General features: G+C 45.7%; 1 protein-coding gene across 2 annotated transcripts in view; it reads left to right on the top strand.

Moving 5' to 3' along the window:
- The first annotated feature begins 4521 nt into the window (after window positions 1–4521).
- ELK3 (ETS transcription factor ELK3) overlaps window positions 4522–13471 on the top strand; it is a 71402-nt gene continuing 62452 nt past the window's right edge. Inside the window, exon 1 of one of the 2 annotated variants that reach the window (XM_070454146.1) lies at window positions 4522–4907. The gene's annotated coding sequence lies outside the window, so the exon portion shown is untranslated. The remainder of the gene's footprint in view (window positions 4908–13471) is intronic. The other variant, XM_070454145.1, reaches the window with a different exon arrangement.

Genomic DNA, 13471 nt, shown 5'->3' with positions numbered 1-13471 from the left:
CCATGGGATTTTCCAGGCAAGAGTACTGGAGTGGGGTGCCATTGCCTTCTCCGACACCCTACTATACTAAACACTTAAAAACAATTAAGATGATAAATTTTATGTTATGGTTTTTACCAAAATTAAACTTTTTTTTTTAAGAAAAAGTTAATTCTTACCTTGAAAGTCATAAAGAAACAGGCAGTGGGTCTTGCAGACTGCAGTTTGCCAACCTCTGGCCCATGGATGGCCAGTCTGAGGGCAAAAATGATGATCCAAATCAGTGCTTCTCAAAGGTCCCCATTGATGGACCTCTAACAATGTAAAAAGGAGAAGGCAGACTCTCAATGGGTCTGCCTGCAAGTCTATACAGTTATTTTAAATATTCATTCAAATGTAGTTTGTGAAAAATTCGAATCCTGGTCTATAGCACATGTTGTTTTAATGTAAAATTGGCATTCAATGTAAAATTCAGTAAAAACTGATGTTCATGCAGGCTCAGAGAGGGTGAGTGACTTAGTCAAGGTCACAGGGCTGGAACAAGTTCAGTATGGGACTGGATCCCCAAATTCCTGATTCCCTTTGTCTACTTGCCCCCTGTGTGGATTACCTTTTCATCAGGCTTTGGCTGTCTATTTCCGATTCCCACCCACATCCCCGCCAATACTGAGGTAGTCTCCAAAGTAGCGAAGCAAACCACTTTTAAGTTTCTACCAAAATTCACCGATTCATAAGTTTAATACCATCAATTCATATGTTTCATATATTATTTGTTCTGCTATGTTCTAGAATATTTTAGTTTGATATATTCTAAAACTCACTTTTTCTTGTCCTATCTAATTATACTTCCTCATCCATCTGTATTTTTTAAAATTGTTCACAGCATCCCATTCTGTTACACATTGTGCAATGTTAAATTATAAGGGAACCAAGAGATTTGCTGTTTTTGTATACCCAGCATTCATTTTCTCTTATGGTAGATTATTTGTTCAGATTTCTCTCATCTTTCCTCTTTGTCCTTCTCCCTGTCCCATTGACTTTTTTTTTTATTTATTCATCCACTGTGCCAGGTCTTAGTTGTGGCACATAGAATCTTTCAATTACAGCATGCAGACTCAATTGTGGCATCTCAGATCTAGTTCCCCGCCCAGGGATTGAACCCAGGCTCCCTGCATTGGGAGCACAGAGTCTTAGCCACTGGACCATCAGGGAAGTCTTCCTGTTGACTTTAATTTTTAAAAAGCACTTTATAATTTTATTTATTTATTTACTTTTGGCTGTGCTGAGTCTTGGTGGCTGCGTGGGCTTTTCTTTAGTTGTGGCAAGTGGGAGCTGCTCTCTAGTTGCAGTGAGCTGGCTTCTCATCGTGGAGGCTTCTCTACTTGCAGAGCACAGGCTGTAGGGCACATGGGCTTCAGCAGATGGGGTCCCTGGGCTCTAGAGCTCAGGCTCAATAGTTGTGGCTCATGGGGTTCATTGCTCCATGGCATGTGGGCTCTTCCAGGATCGGGGATTGAACCTGTGCCTCCTGCATTGCCAGGTGGGTTCTTCACTGCTGAGCCACCAGGAAAGAGCCAACCCAATCACTTCCCCCCAACCCCACTGACTTTAGACTTGGCCACATGACTCACTTTCCCTTTTGGGTTGTGAGTTGACCTGAGGGTATGCTAGTTCTAAGCAGAGCTTTTAAGAGGTTCCATGTGTCTTCACCCACTTCTCTTGAGTTCCTGTCCTTCTGGAAAGTCACAAGTCCTGTGTTGAGCCTGTTCCTTCAGCCTGGGTCCCAGAATGAGAAAAACATGTGAAGCAAACCTGAACCCAGGCAACTGAGACCCACTTGTTGTTGTTAGCCACTGGGTGTTGGGGCTGTTTGCTACATACTATTATCCCAGCAAAAGCTGACTCCATAAGGTTTATTTGAGCTGATCCTCCTCCATCCTGCCCCAAGCATCCTCGAACTCATCACACTGACTAACTCCAATCTCTGGTAAGATCTGTTGTTCTTTTCAAAGCTGAGAGAGCCTCATTCTCTCTTGGCTGTCACCATTCATTACGGGTTCCTGTCATAGAGGGTTTCTGAAGAAATTACTCATCATCCATATAATCCAAACTCTTATCTGTTTTATAACAGAAATATAAAAAGAATGTGACCATACAATACTAGATGCTACATCTTTTGGCTGCTTTTTGATAGTGAGAAGGAAAGCATAGAAAACCAATAGCAGTTGTGAACTAAATGTTCCATGTCTCTCCTAAATTCACATGGAAATGAATAACCGCTAGTGTGATTATATTAAGAGGCTGGGCCTTTGGGAAGTAATTGGGTTTAACTGAGGTCATGAGGGTGGAGCTCCTGTAATGCGATTAGTGCCCTTTATGATAGGAGACGACAAAGAGTTTGCTTCCTCTGTCTCCTTCTAACGTGTGTATTGAGAAAAGGCCATGTGGGGACACAAGAGGTGGCCCTCACCAAGAACCAAATCTGCTGGCACTGGCATTTATTACAGCAGCCTGAGTTAAGACCTGCTGACACCTCCCTGCACCTTGAGGAAGAGCTGTGTCAGCTCTGAGTTATTCATTTTAAGCAGAAGCTTGGACTAGTGATATGGACAACCTAAAACACCAGGGAAACTTAAGGAGGTCTTCATTTGGTCCGGGAAACTCCAAGACTGCCCATGAGTGTTTCAGAAGTGCCTTAGACAAAGAAGCATTTCTTCAAAACAAAGCCTGATGAAATCATGTAAACCTCTTACTTACATATTAGGATTCAACAAAGATTTTTTATGAAGATATATAATAAAAAAGCATGAAAGCCACTAGTTTAAGATACACTCATGCTTTGCTTTGGCATACACTTTTTAGATAACACGGGGTTCTGAATTGTATGTGTGAGATTGTTTCTCCTTGAGAAGGATAGAAAATTAACATTCCCCTGGTCCCCAGCTGGACCATTCAGGGGTACAGAGTGAGCTCTGCTGAGTGACAGAAGCCCACTAGGGATTAAAACAATAATCCCTAAAGTGGAAAATCAGCTGCGGAAAATCAGGGGTTGATAAATAACCCTCTTCCCCATGCCCTCGCCTCCTCTACCCTCCTACCTTCCCCCAAGCCGCGAGCTCCTGTCTTCCCACCTCTCTCAGAGGTCTGGCGGGCTTCAGCCTCACTTCTCAGTGAACTATCCACGCCAGCCCCAAAGCATAAAGGCTGAGGAACCGGACTGTCCGATGGTCAGGTGCTCTGATTGACACTTGGGGTGGGACCTGGTACTAACTAGAGTAAAACACAGCCCCGCCCTTAGAAGCCCACAGATAGTAAGGCTGAGAGATTCATAAGCAAATAACCTTCAGAAAGATCGCGAAAGGAAGAAACAAGTAAGCAAGTGGGGGGCTCCTAGAATGCCGCCCTCTGGAAGGCACACAGGCCCCGCCACCGGGAAATCTGACTTAATCGGTCTGGGTTGTGCATAGAGATCAATAGTGTTCAAAACACTCCCCAGGTGATTCTAACTTTAGCCTGGGCTGAGAACCATCCCAGACCTTTTGAGTCAGGAACTTCTGTGGTGAAGTTAAAACCCGCTTTAACAAGCCCCCCACGTGACGCATTCTTCGGTCTGGGAGCCGCGGGTCTGCGAGGCTCGGGAAGGAGAGGCGTGGACGTGGAAGGGGCCAGAAGCTGAGAAGCTGGGGCTGGAGCCCAGGACTGGGGTGGGGATCCTTCCACCGGCGCCCTCCTCCAAGCCTCAGGGCAGTGGACGGGCTCCCTCGTTAGAGCCTGGCCTGAGCCCTTCGAGGCGGGTGTCCTTGTGGGGGAACAGCGTGGGGTGGGGTCCGGCTTTGAGACCGCGGAGCCCCCCTCCGAAGCCTCAGTCACTGGGCCCCTGGTCGCTGCTCATTTCCCCCCGGAGTCCCCGAGCAGGCAGGAGAGGTCGGGCCGGGCTAGGCCATAGCGAACGGCCAGGCAGGGCTCTTCTGGAGAATCCTGGCTTCCAGTTTATGGCTTCTCATCCTTTTCCCCCAAAGTGGGCCCCCTACTCTGAGCGCTGGCTTTTTTTTTTTTTTCCTTCAGACAAAACCCGCGCCTCCTTTTCTGCACATGCAACAAACATCTCCTCCTTAGCAATCAGGCCCCCACCCACGATCAAAGCAGCCCTTTGGCCCAGAGCACCGAGACCCCACTCCCGACGCCCCTCGGCCCCACCGCTCTCCCATCCCAGCTGACATGAAACAGCATGTCCAGCCGCCTCCCCACTTTGGGCCTCCGCGTCCAGACCAACCGGGCAGGGCAAGCCCCCACGGCGGGGCCCGGCGCGGTCCCCAGCCCAGGGAGCCCCGCTGGGGGGCGGTTAGAGGGTGGAGAAGAGGGACCCCCGGGGCCCGGCCGCCACCCAAGGGCAGCCCCTGAGCGCGCCGGGGCAGCTCCTCCGGGTTTCTGGCCGACTTGCCCGGCCCCCCGTGGGGAGGGGCTGCGGCCACTCGGAGTCGCCAGGGGTCCGGAGGCTCCTCCCCGGGGGTGGCCGAGCAGGAAGCGGGGAGCGCGGCGGGCGGGGGCGCGGGCGCGGTGCGGGGCCCTGGGCGGCGGAGTATGCGCGGGCCTCGGCGGCCAGCCCCGGCGCACAGCCGCGGCCGGGGCGCGCGGCGCGGGGCGGAAAAGCCTGTTTACACAGACTGCACACCGCCTGGGGAATAATGCAGTAAAGGAAGTGAGCCGGCTCGGCCTGACTGCTCCAACTTCCTGCTCTCACACACACCAGAGGGAAAAAAAAAAAAAGAGGAGCGAGAGAAAGAAAAAAAGGGGGGGAAATCAGGATCTCATTACAAGAGCAACAGACCGTCTGCAGACGCCTGTCAGCATGGAAAGTCGGGGGCTTTCGCCCGGTTCCTCCTAGAAATTCCCCCGAAGAAGGATCTTGAAAGCTCCCCCACATCTGGGTAGGTAGTAGGGTTCGTGCCTGTTGCTCGGACACTTGCAAAGTTTCGTGGGGGTTGGTTTGGGATTTTTTTTCTTTCCTTTCTTCGGTGTGGCTTGGTGGGGGTGGGGCGGGTGGGCACCGGCAGGAGGCTGCAGGCCGGGGGGCTGCGGGGAGGCCGCGGGGAGTGGGCGCCGCGGGATGTTCCTGCGCCTGGGTCCGCGCGCTGGCCCCGGGGGCTGCGGCCACCCGGCGCGGGCACACCCCGCCCTGGGCTGCGCTGCGAGCCCGGAGGAGGGGGCGCGCCGGAGGAGCGGGCGACGGTGAGACTTGGGGTCCCCGGGAGGATCGGTGACTGGAGCGGGCTGCGTGCCTGGAGGCTGGACCACCGCTGACCTTCCAGGGGGGCTGGGACCTCCTCGGGGTTGCAGTGGGTACGGATGCTCGGACTCAGGGAGAACAGGGGTGGGGAGGGAAGGGGAGGGCGTGGGGAGCCGAGCGGCGGGGCTGGGGGCCGCGTCCCCTCTGGCTCGGCAGGTGACCCCCCGCCCGGGTCGCCGCCCCAGGCGCACGCCTAGCTGGACCTTATAAAGCCGGCGGAGTCATTACTGGACACGGTCTGGGAGGAGGACCCAGCAGGCGATGGTCTTGGAGCCCCCAGCAGTTTGGGATGGGGCTCTTCAACTTGCAACTGAATGTTGGCCTGTAATGCTACTGTAACTTTAGGGGGGTAGGAATCACAATTTTGCAGGGTTAAAAGAAAAATCGGAGGTCTGGATTTTTGTTACGTTTTCTGAACCGAATCGTCCTGAGGACAAGCTGCAGTTAGGCGGCGGGTGGGGGTGGGAGAAAGAAATGTTATTTCAGAAACTGCAAAAGGGGCTTTTTAGAAGAAGAAAAAAAAAAAAAAAAAAAAACGAGTGTCGGGAGAGTTTCTGGCTTGTCTGGAAACGGCAAGACTAATTGCCATGCGCTTCCGCTTTGAAACTGGCAGCAGACAGCATCTTGAAAATGACTCACTAGAGGAGCTCACAAAGAAACTGTGGTTTGCTCCTTCTCAGGTTTATATATTTGTGCCTTTTACAGTTTCCTTTGTAGTGTTCTGAGGGTCACCCGCCCCTTCCCCGCCGGCCCCCTCCCACCCTCCCGCTTTTGGAAGCCCTTGGCGGGTCTTTAACTCCCCCAGCGCCCCAGCCGGGAGGTGGGGGACGCCGGGGGAGGCTGAGTTGTTTTTGGAGTTGGCTGGGGAGAGGGTTAAAGGGATTCTGCTGCTGCAGGGGGAAAAAGTTCCCTGAATTTTCCACTGGCTGCTGCAGGAAGAGAGCCCCTTTAGTCATTGCTAAGTAATGTCTGCACACACACCAACTAATCTCATTAGGAGTTTCCGCTGCTCAGCACAGGAGGGGTTTTGTGCAGCCGCTGTCAGCCGGGGGAGCCCGGCGCTGGAGACCCAGACAAGTTACGGCTTTATTTACTTAGAGGGGCAGGTCGCCCAACGAACCTTTTCAGGGCAGCATCTTAAACTTTGCAGTCATTTTGGGTTTGGGGCTTACAAGGTTTTTCTCTCCTAGCTGTCCGTGTGTGTGCGCGCGCGCGCGCCTGTGTGTGTGTGTGTGTGTGTGTGTGTGAAGTTTCTATTACCCAAGCAGCTCAAACACACCCATCCTCTCTCATCTGTGCTTCAGTTGGAGGGGGAGGGGGGATGCGGCGGAGGTGATGAGAAGCCGAGCGTGTTCCAGGCATCTATTAATGAGCTCAAATTGATTTCTGAGTCTTATTGGCAAACAAAATGCCCTCTGATCTCTCTCCCTTCTCTCTCTCTCTGTGACACAGTTTTATTTGGGAAAGGTCAGTTATGAGTTTCAATTTATGGGGATTATAAAATTACAAATTGTGTTAGGAGGGCTCGCCCGTCAGACAGTTAAGAAGACTGTCCCTAAATGTTTTTAGGGTTTCCAGTAATGATTCTGCCTGCAAAACCCCCTGATAGTCATTCTATGCTAAATATAGCCAAGGCCTTCTGGGCTTTTTTTTTTTTTTTTTTAAACCTTTCAATGTTGGGAATGTGTAGAGTTACTAAAAAGGGTAAATCATTTTAAGGAACCTGATTGGAACTGTGGGTCTCCTTTATTGACAAGGACATGCTGCTCTCTTGAGGGTTTTTTAAGGGGTCAGTGTTTCTTTTCTGGTGGCAAAGCGTGTCCTGAAAACAGCCCAACCAGCCCCACCAGGGTGTGAGTCAGTGGACATGAGTACAGGATGTCCCCAACACCGCACCTGGCACAGAGTAGATGCTCAATAAATTGCTGCGTTGAAAGCTGTAAGTAGGATAACAGGACTTAACAATAAATAGATAAGGAAAAAAGCTTTCCAAAGGCAGCATCATTCTGCAGGATCTATCTTAAGGCTGAAGGTTGTAAATACTCTCCTCTGTAGACTACATTTCCTTCAAAACAAAAAGGAGGTCAAGTTATTTATTCCGATAAGTTATTATTTGGAATGCATGATGTTCATTTATATCAGTTCTCAACTAAGAGTAATTTTGCTTCTCAAGGGATATTTGCCAGCATCCAGGGACAGTTTGGTTGTCATAATCAGAGGGGGTACTGCTGGCGTCTACTGAGGAGGGGTTAGGGATGCTGCTGAACATCCAACAATGCCCAGGACAGCCCATCGCAAAGAACTTTCCAGCCCAAAATGTCAGGAGTACCCAGATGGAGAAACTCTTGTTTACGTTAATGATGAAGATGATAACTTTCATATGAATTCATTCAACAAATAGGACATATAAAAATCATCACTGCACTTTTCTGTCATGTTGAATAACAAAGTAGGCATGAATTTTCTCTCCCTTTCTGTTTGGTTAGTAGTATGTGTGGAATGATATGTAAATAATGATAGTGTGATGGTGTACCTTTGTGAGCTGAGTTAGACCCTCTCTGAACCTCACTCACCTGGTACTAATGCCTTCTAGACCAGAATGGCAGTAGCCCAGATGGGGGAGAGCAGTGTTTTTTTTTTTTTTTTCAGCCCTATTTTAATTTTGATGTTTCCTAAACATTTATGAAAGATTTCTCTTATTAAAAAAAAAGCTTAATAATTCAAACCTGGTAATACATAATAACTGTAATTGTGAGATCCTATATCGAAATTTATATTTGTAATAACTTTTAGAACTTGAATCTTTTCCTGAAATCGGTTTTAAAGGGCTTCCAGGCAGTGCATATAAATTAAAATATTCCATTCTTAGCTGTCAGATACTGGATTTTAAGCATCCTGTGCTGCCCAATTATATGTTTATCAGATTCAGAAAACCAATATGGTTGCAAAACATTACCTAAAACCAAACAAACCCAATACACTGGAAAAAAAAAATTATCTAAGGATGTGACTTCCTGGAGTAGAGTTTTTTTTGTTTTTTTTTTTTTTTGCTGATGGTGAATTACTGCTTAGTAATTAATGCCTCTGCTCCTTTCTAGTCCCAGGGAATGATTCAGCCATCTTTGTGATTTCTAGACCTGGGGTTCCTCATTAAACTTTAAAAGAAACAAGATTCTCTATCCCTTTTGGGTTTGACCTGACTGTGGGTAGACAGCTTCTGCCCCTAAGGGCCAGTACCTGCACATACAGATGAGCAGTTGTGGCCATTTGAATGAAGGGCTCCATTTCTGGCAGATGTTTCTGTATGTTTAAGGCAAGACTTTTTCATGTTTTATTATTTATCTGTAATTCCCCTTTGCCTTCATAGATTGACGTATTTGAGGTCACATTAGTATAGCAATATTTTCTAAAGGTGAGTTGTTTTTTTCTATTATAAAAATATTAATGTGAATTATCTTAGGAAGAGTGAGAAAACCACAAAGAAAAAATAATAAACATCTCCCATAATCCCTGTTAACACTTCGGTGTATTTTTTTTTTCTGATCTTTTAAAATACACACATACCCGCACATGCACACACAATATTTTTAATTGGAGTCACACTATATACTTTCTGTTTTTAACACAGTTTAATAACTTGTCCTAAGACCAAAATCACCACCCATAGAGCTTGTATTTATTGATCCAATAAATGTGTTGACTCAACAGTGAATTGACATAATTTCTACATGAACTTGTTCAGTGTTTTTGCCTGTGTGGCTCCCAAGTCATGTTCTAAGAATGCTGCCCTCATGAAAGACTGAATTCATATGTGCTGTGAAGTTTGGGATTTTGATGAGCTTCTCTGTGATTTACGGATGAGTCATGATTTGCAGAAGAATATCAAGATGTAGTAACAGGAAGTCCAGGGTGCTACGCATCTAAATAGAATGCTCAGTGATGAAAACAGAGAAACTAGGTTAGACCAGAAATACACCTTGGCCTTCTCTAACTATAAAGGAGGGAAGAAGCTGCTGCTTGCACATTGGGTGACTCTTACTCATTAGCGTTTCATTTTATATCAGTAAAGTTTCCGAACTTTGAAGTTGGTGTTTTCAGTGAATTTTCAGTCCAAGATTATTACTGCCTGTGACCAATTTGAATTGAGATCATCCAGCTTTTTGGCTGAGACTGTGGCAGTGAGAACGTGAAAATTCTGGTTTTGCCACTTAGGATACAGCCTCAGTAAACCGAATTATCAGTGTGTGTGTATGTGTGTGTGTACTGTTTAATTGATACACAATTTATAATAATGAGCTAATTTCAGATGTACAACAGTGATTCAATTATGTGTATTCTTTTTAAGATTCTTTTCCCTTATAGGTTACTACAAAATATTGAGTGTAATTCCCTCTGCTGTACAGTAGGTCCTTATTAGTTATCTGTTTTATATATAGTATTGTGTATATGTTAATCCCAACCTGCTAATTCATCTCTGCCAAGTCCTCTTTCCCCTTCAGTAACCATTAGTTTTCATTTTTCTGTGTCTGGGGTACACTGTTAACACATCCTATGGGCCTTCAAAAATGGTAGATCATTCAGTCTTTTATGTAGAAATTTGACTCCTCATCATCCCTACCCACAACCAAAATGAAAATGGTTTTCATCCATTACTGGAAACTCAAATATATGTCAGCAATTTAAAAATAAACTTTGAATTGACCGTTTCAATAAGTTGTAATTTGGTTGACTTGCCACTAGGAATTACTCACAGACCACTTTGTGTGTTTTAATTTACAGTTGCTGGAAAGTTATTATTAAATTAGGAATTACATGGGATTATTTTATAATTGGCTGTGAGATTTATTTGCATATTTTTAAAGAAATTAAGATGATGGTTGTGTAATAGATTCTGATTTGAATTGGATTAAAATAAATTTATTTATATACATGCTCTAAAAAGAAGTTCCAAAGCACATAGCATCCTAAGTATTTTCAAAGTTACCATATCTAAGGACAGTTCCTAATTTTCCAAGTGTAAATATGGGAATGATGAGACTGTCTGGTGAGGTTAGGGGTCATTTACTCCAAAAGTAGAATGAATCTGAGACTCTTTGTGTCTTTTTATTTCTTTCACTGATGTATAATCTACGTACATGAAATTGCACAGATCTGAAGTGTTATAGTATACACCTATGTAATCCCCATCCCTTACCTCCAAGGAGAGAAATTTCTATCATCTAGAAACATCCGCTGGTTATTTTTTTAATTATATTATGGCAATTTCATGAATCTACCATGTTACTAAACCCCAGAGCACCAGGATAAAATACTGTAGTATTTTTATTTGATCTGCTTGGTTAAAAATAAATTGTCAGAATGTGTGGATTTCCTCATCATCCTGTAAAGAGGAAAAGAAAGTCTCTTCTACACTATTTAGTATCACTTATGCTTATCAACAGTCATATGTATGTTGGGGGAAAAAGTAGATTCTCTTAAAACAAGTTGGGTTTAGAGGCTAACTTGATCTCCCTGGAGCGAGGTTTTCCTGGCCAGAGGGTAGAGTGGTTGAAGAGTTAGATCCAAAGTCCTATTTGAGTTGTTTTGTTTTCTTTTTTTTTTTAAGAATAGAGAACTTGAATTCTTCCAGGAGCTGTGAAAGTGTAAAATGAATGTTTGCTGTCATCCCCCGAAAGCTGACTTTGAGAGACAGGCAGCAAGTTTTGGGGAAACTGTTTGGTGGTGGAAAAAGGGACTCCCCATAAGTTTCCCTTCAATCCCATTTCTGCCCCTTGTTGAATCAGGATCACCTGAGGGACGGTGCCAAGCAACCTTTCCTCCTCCTCCTGAGGTTTGTGACAGGCACCCCTTGTTTCTAAAGAGCACGACTGCCTCATTCTTGGGGACACCAGCGACCGTCTCCAGGTTGGGTACCGAGTAGCTCAGATAAGATTTTGATCACCAAGTTGGGTCCCTGTTCTTTGCTCCTGATCATATTTGAAAACCCTCCCCCTGCTGAATCTGAGGGGGTCCACATCTCCCCTCGGCCCCTCGGTCTCTTCCCTGCCCACACGCTAGAGCAGTCCTTCAAACCCAGTTCCCATCCTGTGGCTCTTCTGCTCACAATCTCCCAGTGGCTGCAGCTGGGATGCAGACCACAACTCTCTAATGTAAGCGACATGCTGTGCTTCAGGCCAACTCCACTGGCCTTTCCTCAAGTCCTCAAATGTGTGACGTGCCCTCTGGTGCCCTGGGCCCTTCCAAATGCCCTTCTCTCTTCTGGGAATCCCCTCCTGGTCCTGTGTTCCCATCAACTTCTCTCACTCCACTTTTGAGCCAGCACGTGGTCATCTGTCAGGTCACAGCTCAGCCATCCCTTCCCCGGGGAGACCTCTGCCAGTTCTCCAGACCAGCTCTCCCCCATCTTCCATCCCTGGCCTTTAGAGCCCTTGCCACCGGCTTCACTTGCAGTTTCTTTTTACCTGAATTCTTCCTCTGCAGATTCTTGCTGTCCAAGCGCAGGTACCAAACAGTTTCAGATGTTTACTTCTGGAGATAGGGTTGGTGTTCCTCATTATTCATTAATACTGCTTATCCAAAACTCAGGAACCATGTAGATTTGATAGCTGGCTACCTCTTGTTATCTGAAGTCACCGTCCAAACCCTGAAATTCATTAGATTCGGAAACTGAGGGGTATCTGCACATGAATGTATCAAGATGTATTGCTCATCAGTCTTGCCCAGCAGTCTAAGCTCCCACTGGGCCTCATCTTTTCTCATCCTTGTATTTATTCCAGCCCTTTGTACAATGTGACATTCATTGAGTTAAAAGCAATCTAAAGAGGAAAGATTTTGTCAGTATGGCTCTTCTCCCCCCATTTTGCCAGTGAACTTGATAAAGCACTTTATTGCTATTCCTAAATCCAGCTCTTTCTTAGACAGTAAGTTATTTGAATTAATAAGAGGCATATCTTTTGGTTAAATCAAAGAGACAGCTAAGAAGGTCCTCTGTAGAGGATATATCATTGTCCAGAGTTTTTGTCCAGATTTGCAGCAAAAGTGAATTTATAGAGATCAGGTTAGTATGTTACCATCTGAGGGGACAGACTTTAGCTCTGTTGATATCGGTGTTATACTCAGAGTGCTTGGTTCACAGGTAATTTATAGGATAGTACAGCTTGAAAGAATCTCAATGTAAAGTTCTTTCCATATTAAAATGAAACATTCTACAGCAATCATCATAGTCCTTTATTGAGACTTCAGTTGACCAAATTTCCATAGGTTCCTTGGGCTGAGTTCCATAACACTCGCTGTTAAAACTGCTTCTTCACTTATACTAAAACCTTTGTGTAGCTTTTGTTTATAACTTCTTATAATAAGTGACATGTCTGATTGAGTTTTAAAATAATAAGATTGCCTGTGTGATGATGAAAGGATGAATAATTAAATACCTAAATTGTTTTCAGTTGAGGGCTAGATCTGCTGTTAATTTCAGCTGGGTTTTGCCGAGGAGTGGTTTGTTGATAGTCAAACCTTGATTAATCAGAAGGTGTAATTAAGCAATATTTTTTTTCTCCCTGCAGTTAATTGTCAGAAGAGAGAGATTATGACAACTACCACAATAAAACAAGCCCTAGAATTTATTCTGGGATGTGCTTCTGCGTGACTGCAGGGTCTCTCTGTAGGAATTAACTGCAGGAATTCTTAGATGTTTGCACCTGTAAGTCCTTGTCGTTGTCAGAATGGTGACATGAGCGCCCGGGAGAATCAGAACGTTCTGTTAGGCAAGCAGTTTCCCAACACTAATAGTTAAGGATACGTCTCTGATTAATACTCGATGAACTGGAGAGGTAACCTCCTCGGTACCCTTCACTGGAGCATTGTGTGTGCGTGTGTGTGTGTGTGTGTGCGCGCACACGCATGTGCACGTGGCTCCATAGTTGGAGCTACAAGAGGAATGCATGAGTCTAAGAGAATGGGACTGGTCTCAGTTTTTGCTCCTTCTCCACAGTCCCTCTGCTCATGGAGGATTCAAGCCCCAGTTCTATACAGAGGATTGGCATAAGGGAAAGTTTGCCAGACCTCTTCATCCCATCCCAAAGAATCATTACTTCGCTGTGAAAACTCAGAAGAGCTTGGATTTTTGATATAATTTTCAGGAGAGAAGAAAGCCTAGGTACATCATAATTTCAGCAAGCCCCATATAGAACATACAGGAAGGGACTA

This window comes from Odocoileus virginianus, chromosome 23 (genome assembly GCF_023699985.2).
Source record: "Odocoileus virginianus isolate 20LAN1187 ecotype Illinois chromosome 23, Ovbor_1.2, whole genome shotgun sequence".
Classification (NCBI taxonomy): domain Eukaryota; kingdom Metazoa; phylum Chordata; class Mammalia; order Artiodactyla; family Cervidae; genus Odocoileus; species Odocoileus virginianus.
The sequence above is the reverse complement of the archived record's forward strand: the minus strand, read 5'-3'. Positions and strand labels throughout refer to the sequence as shown.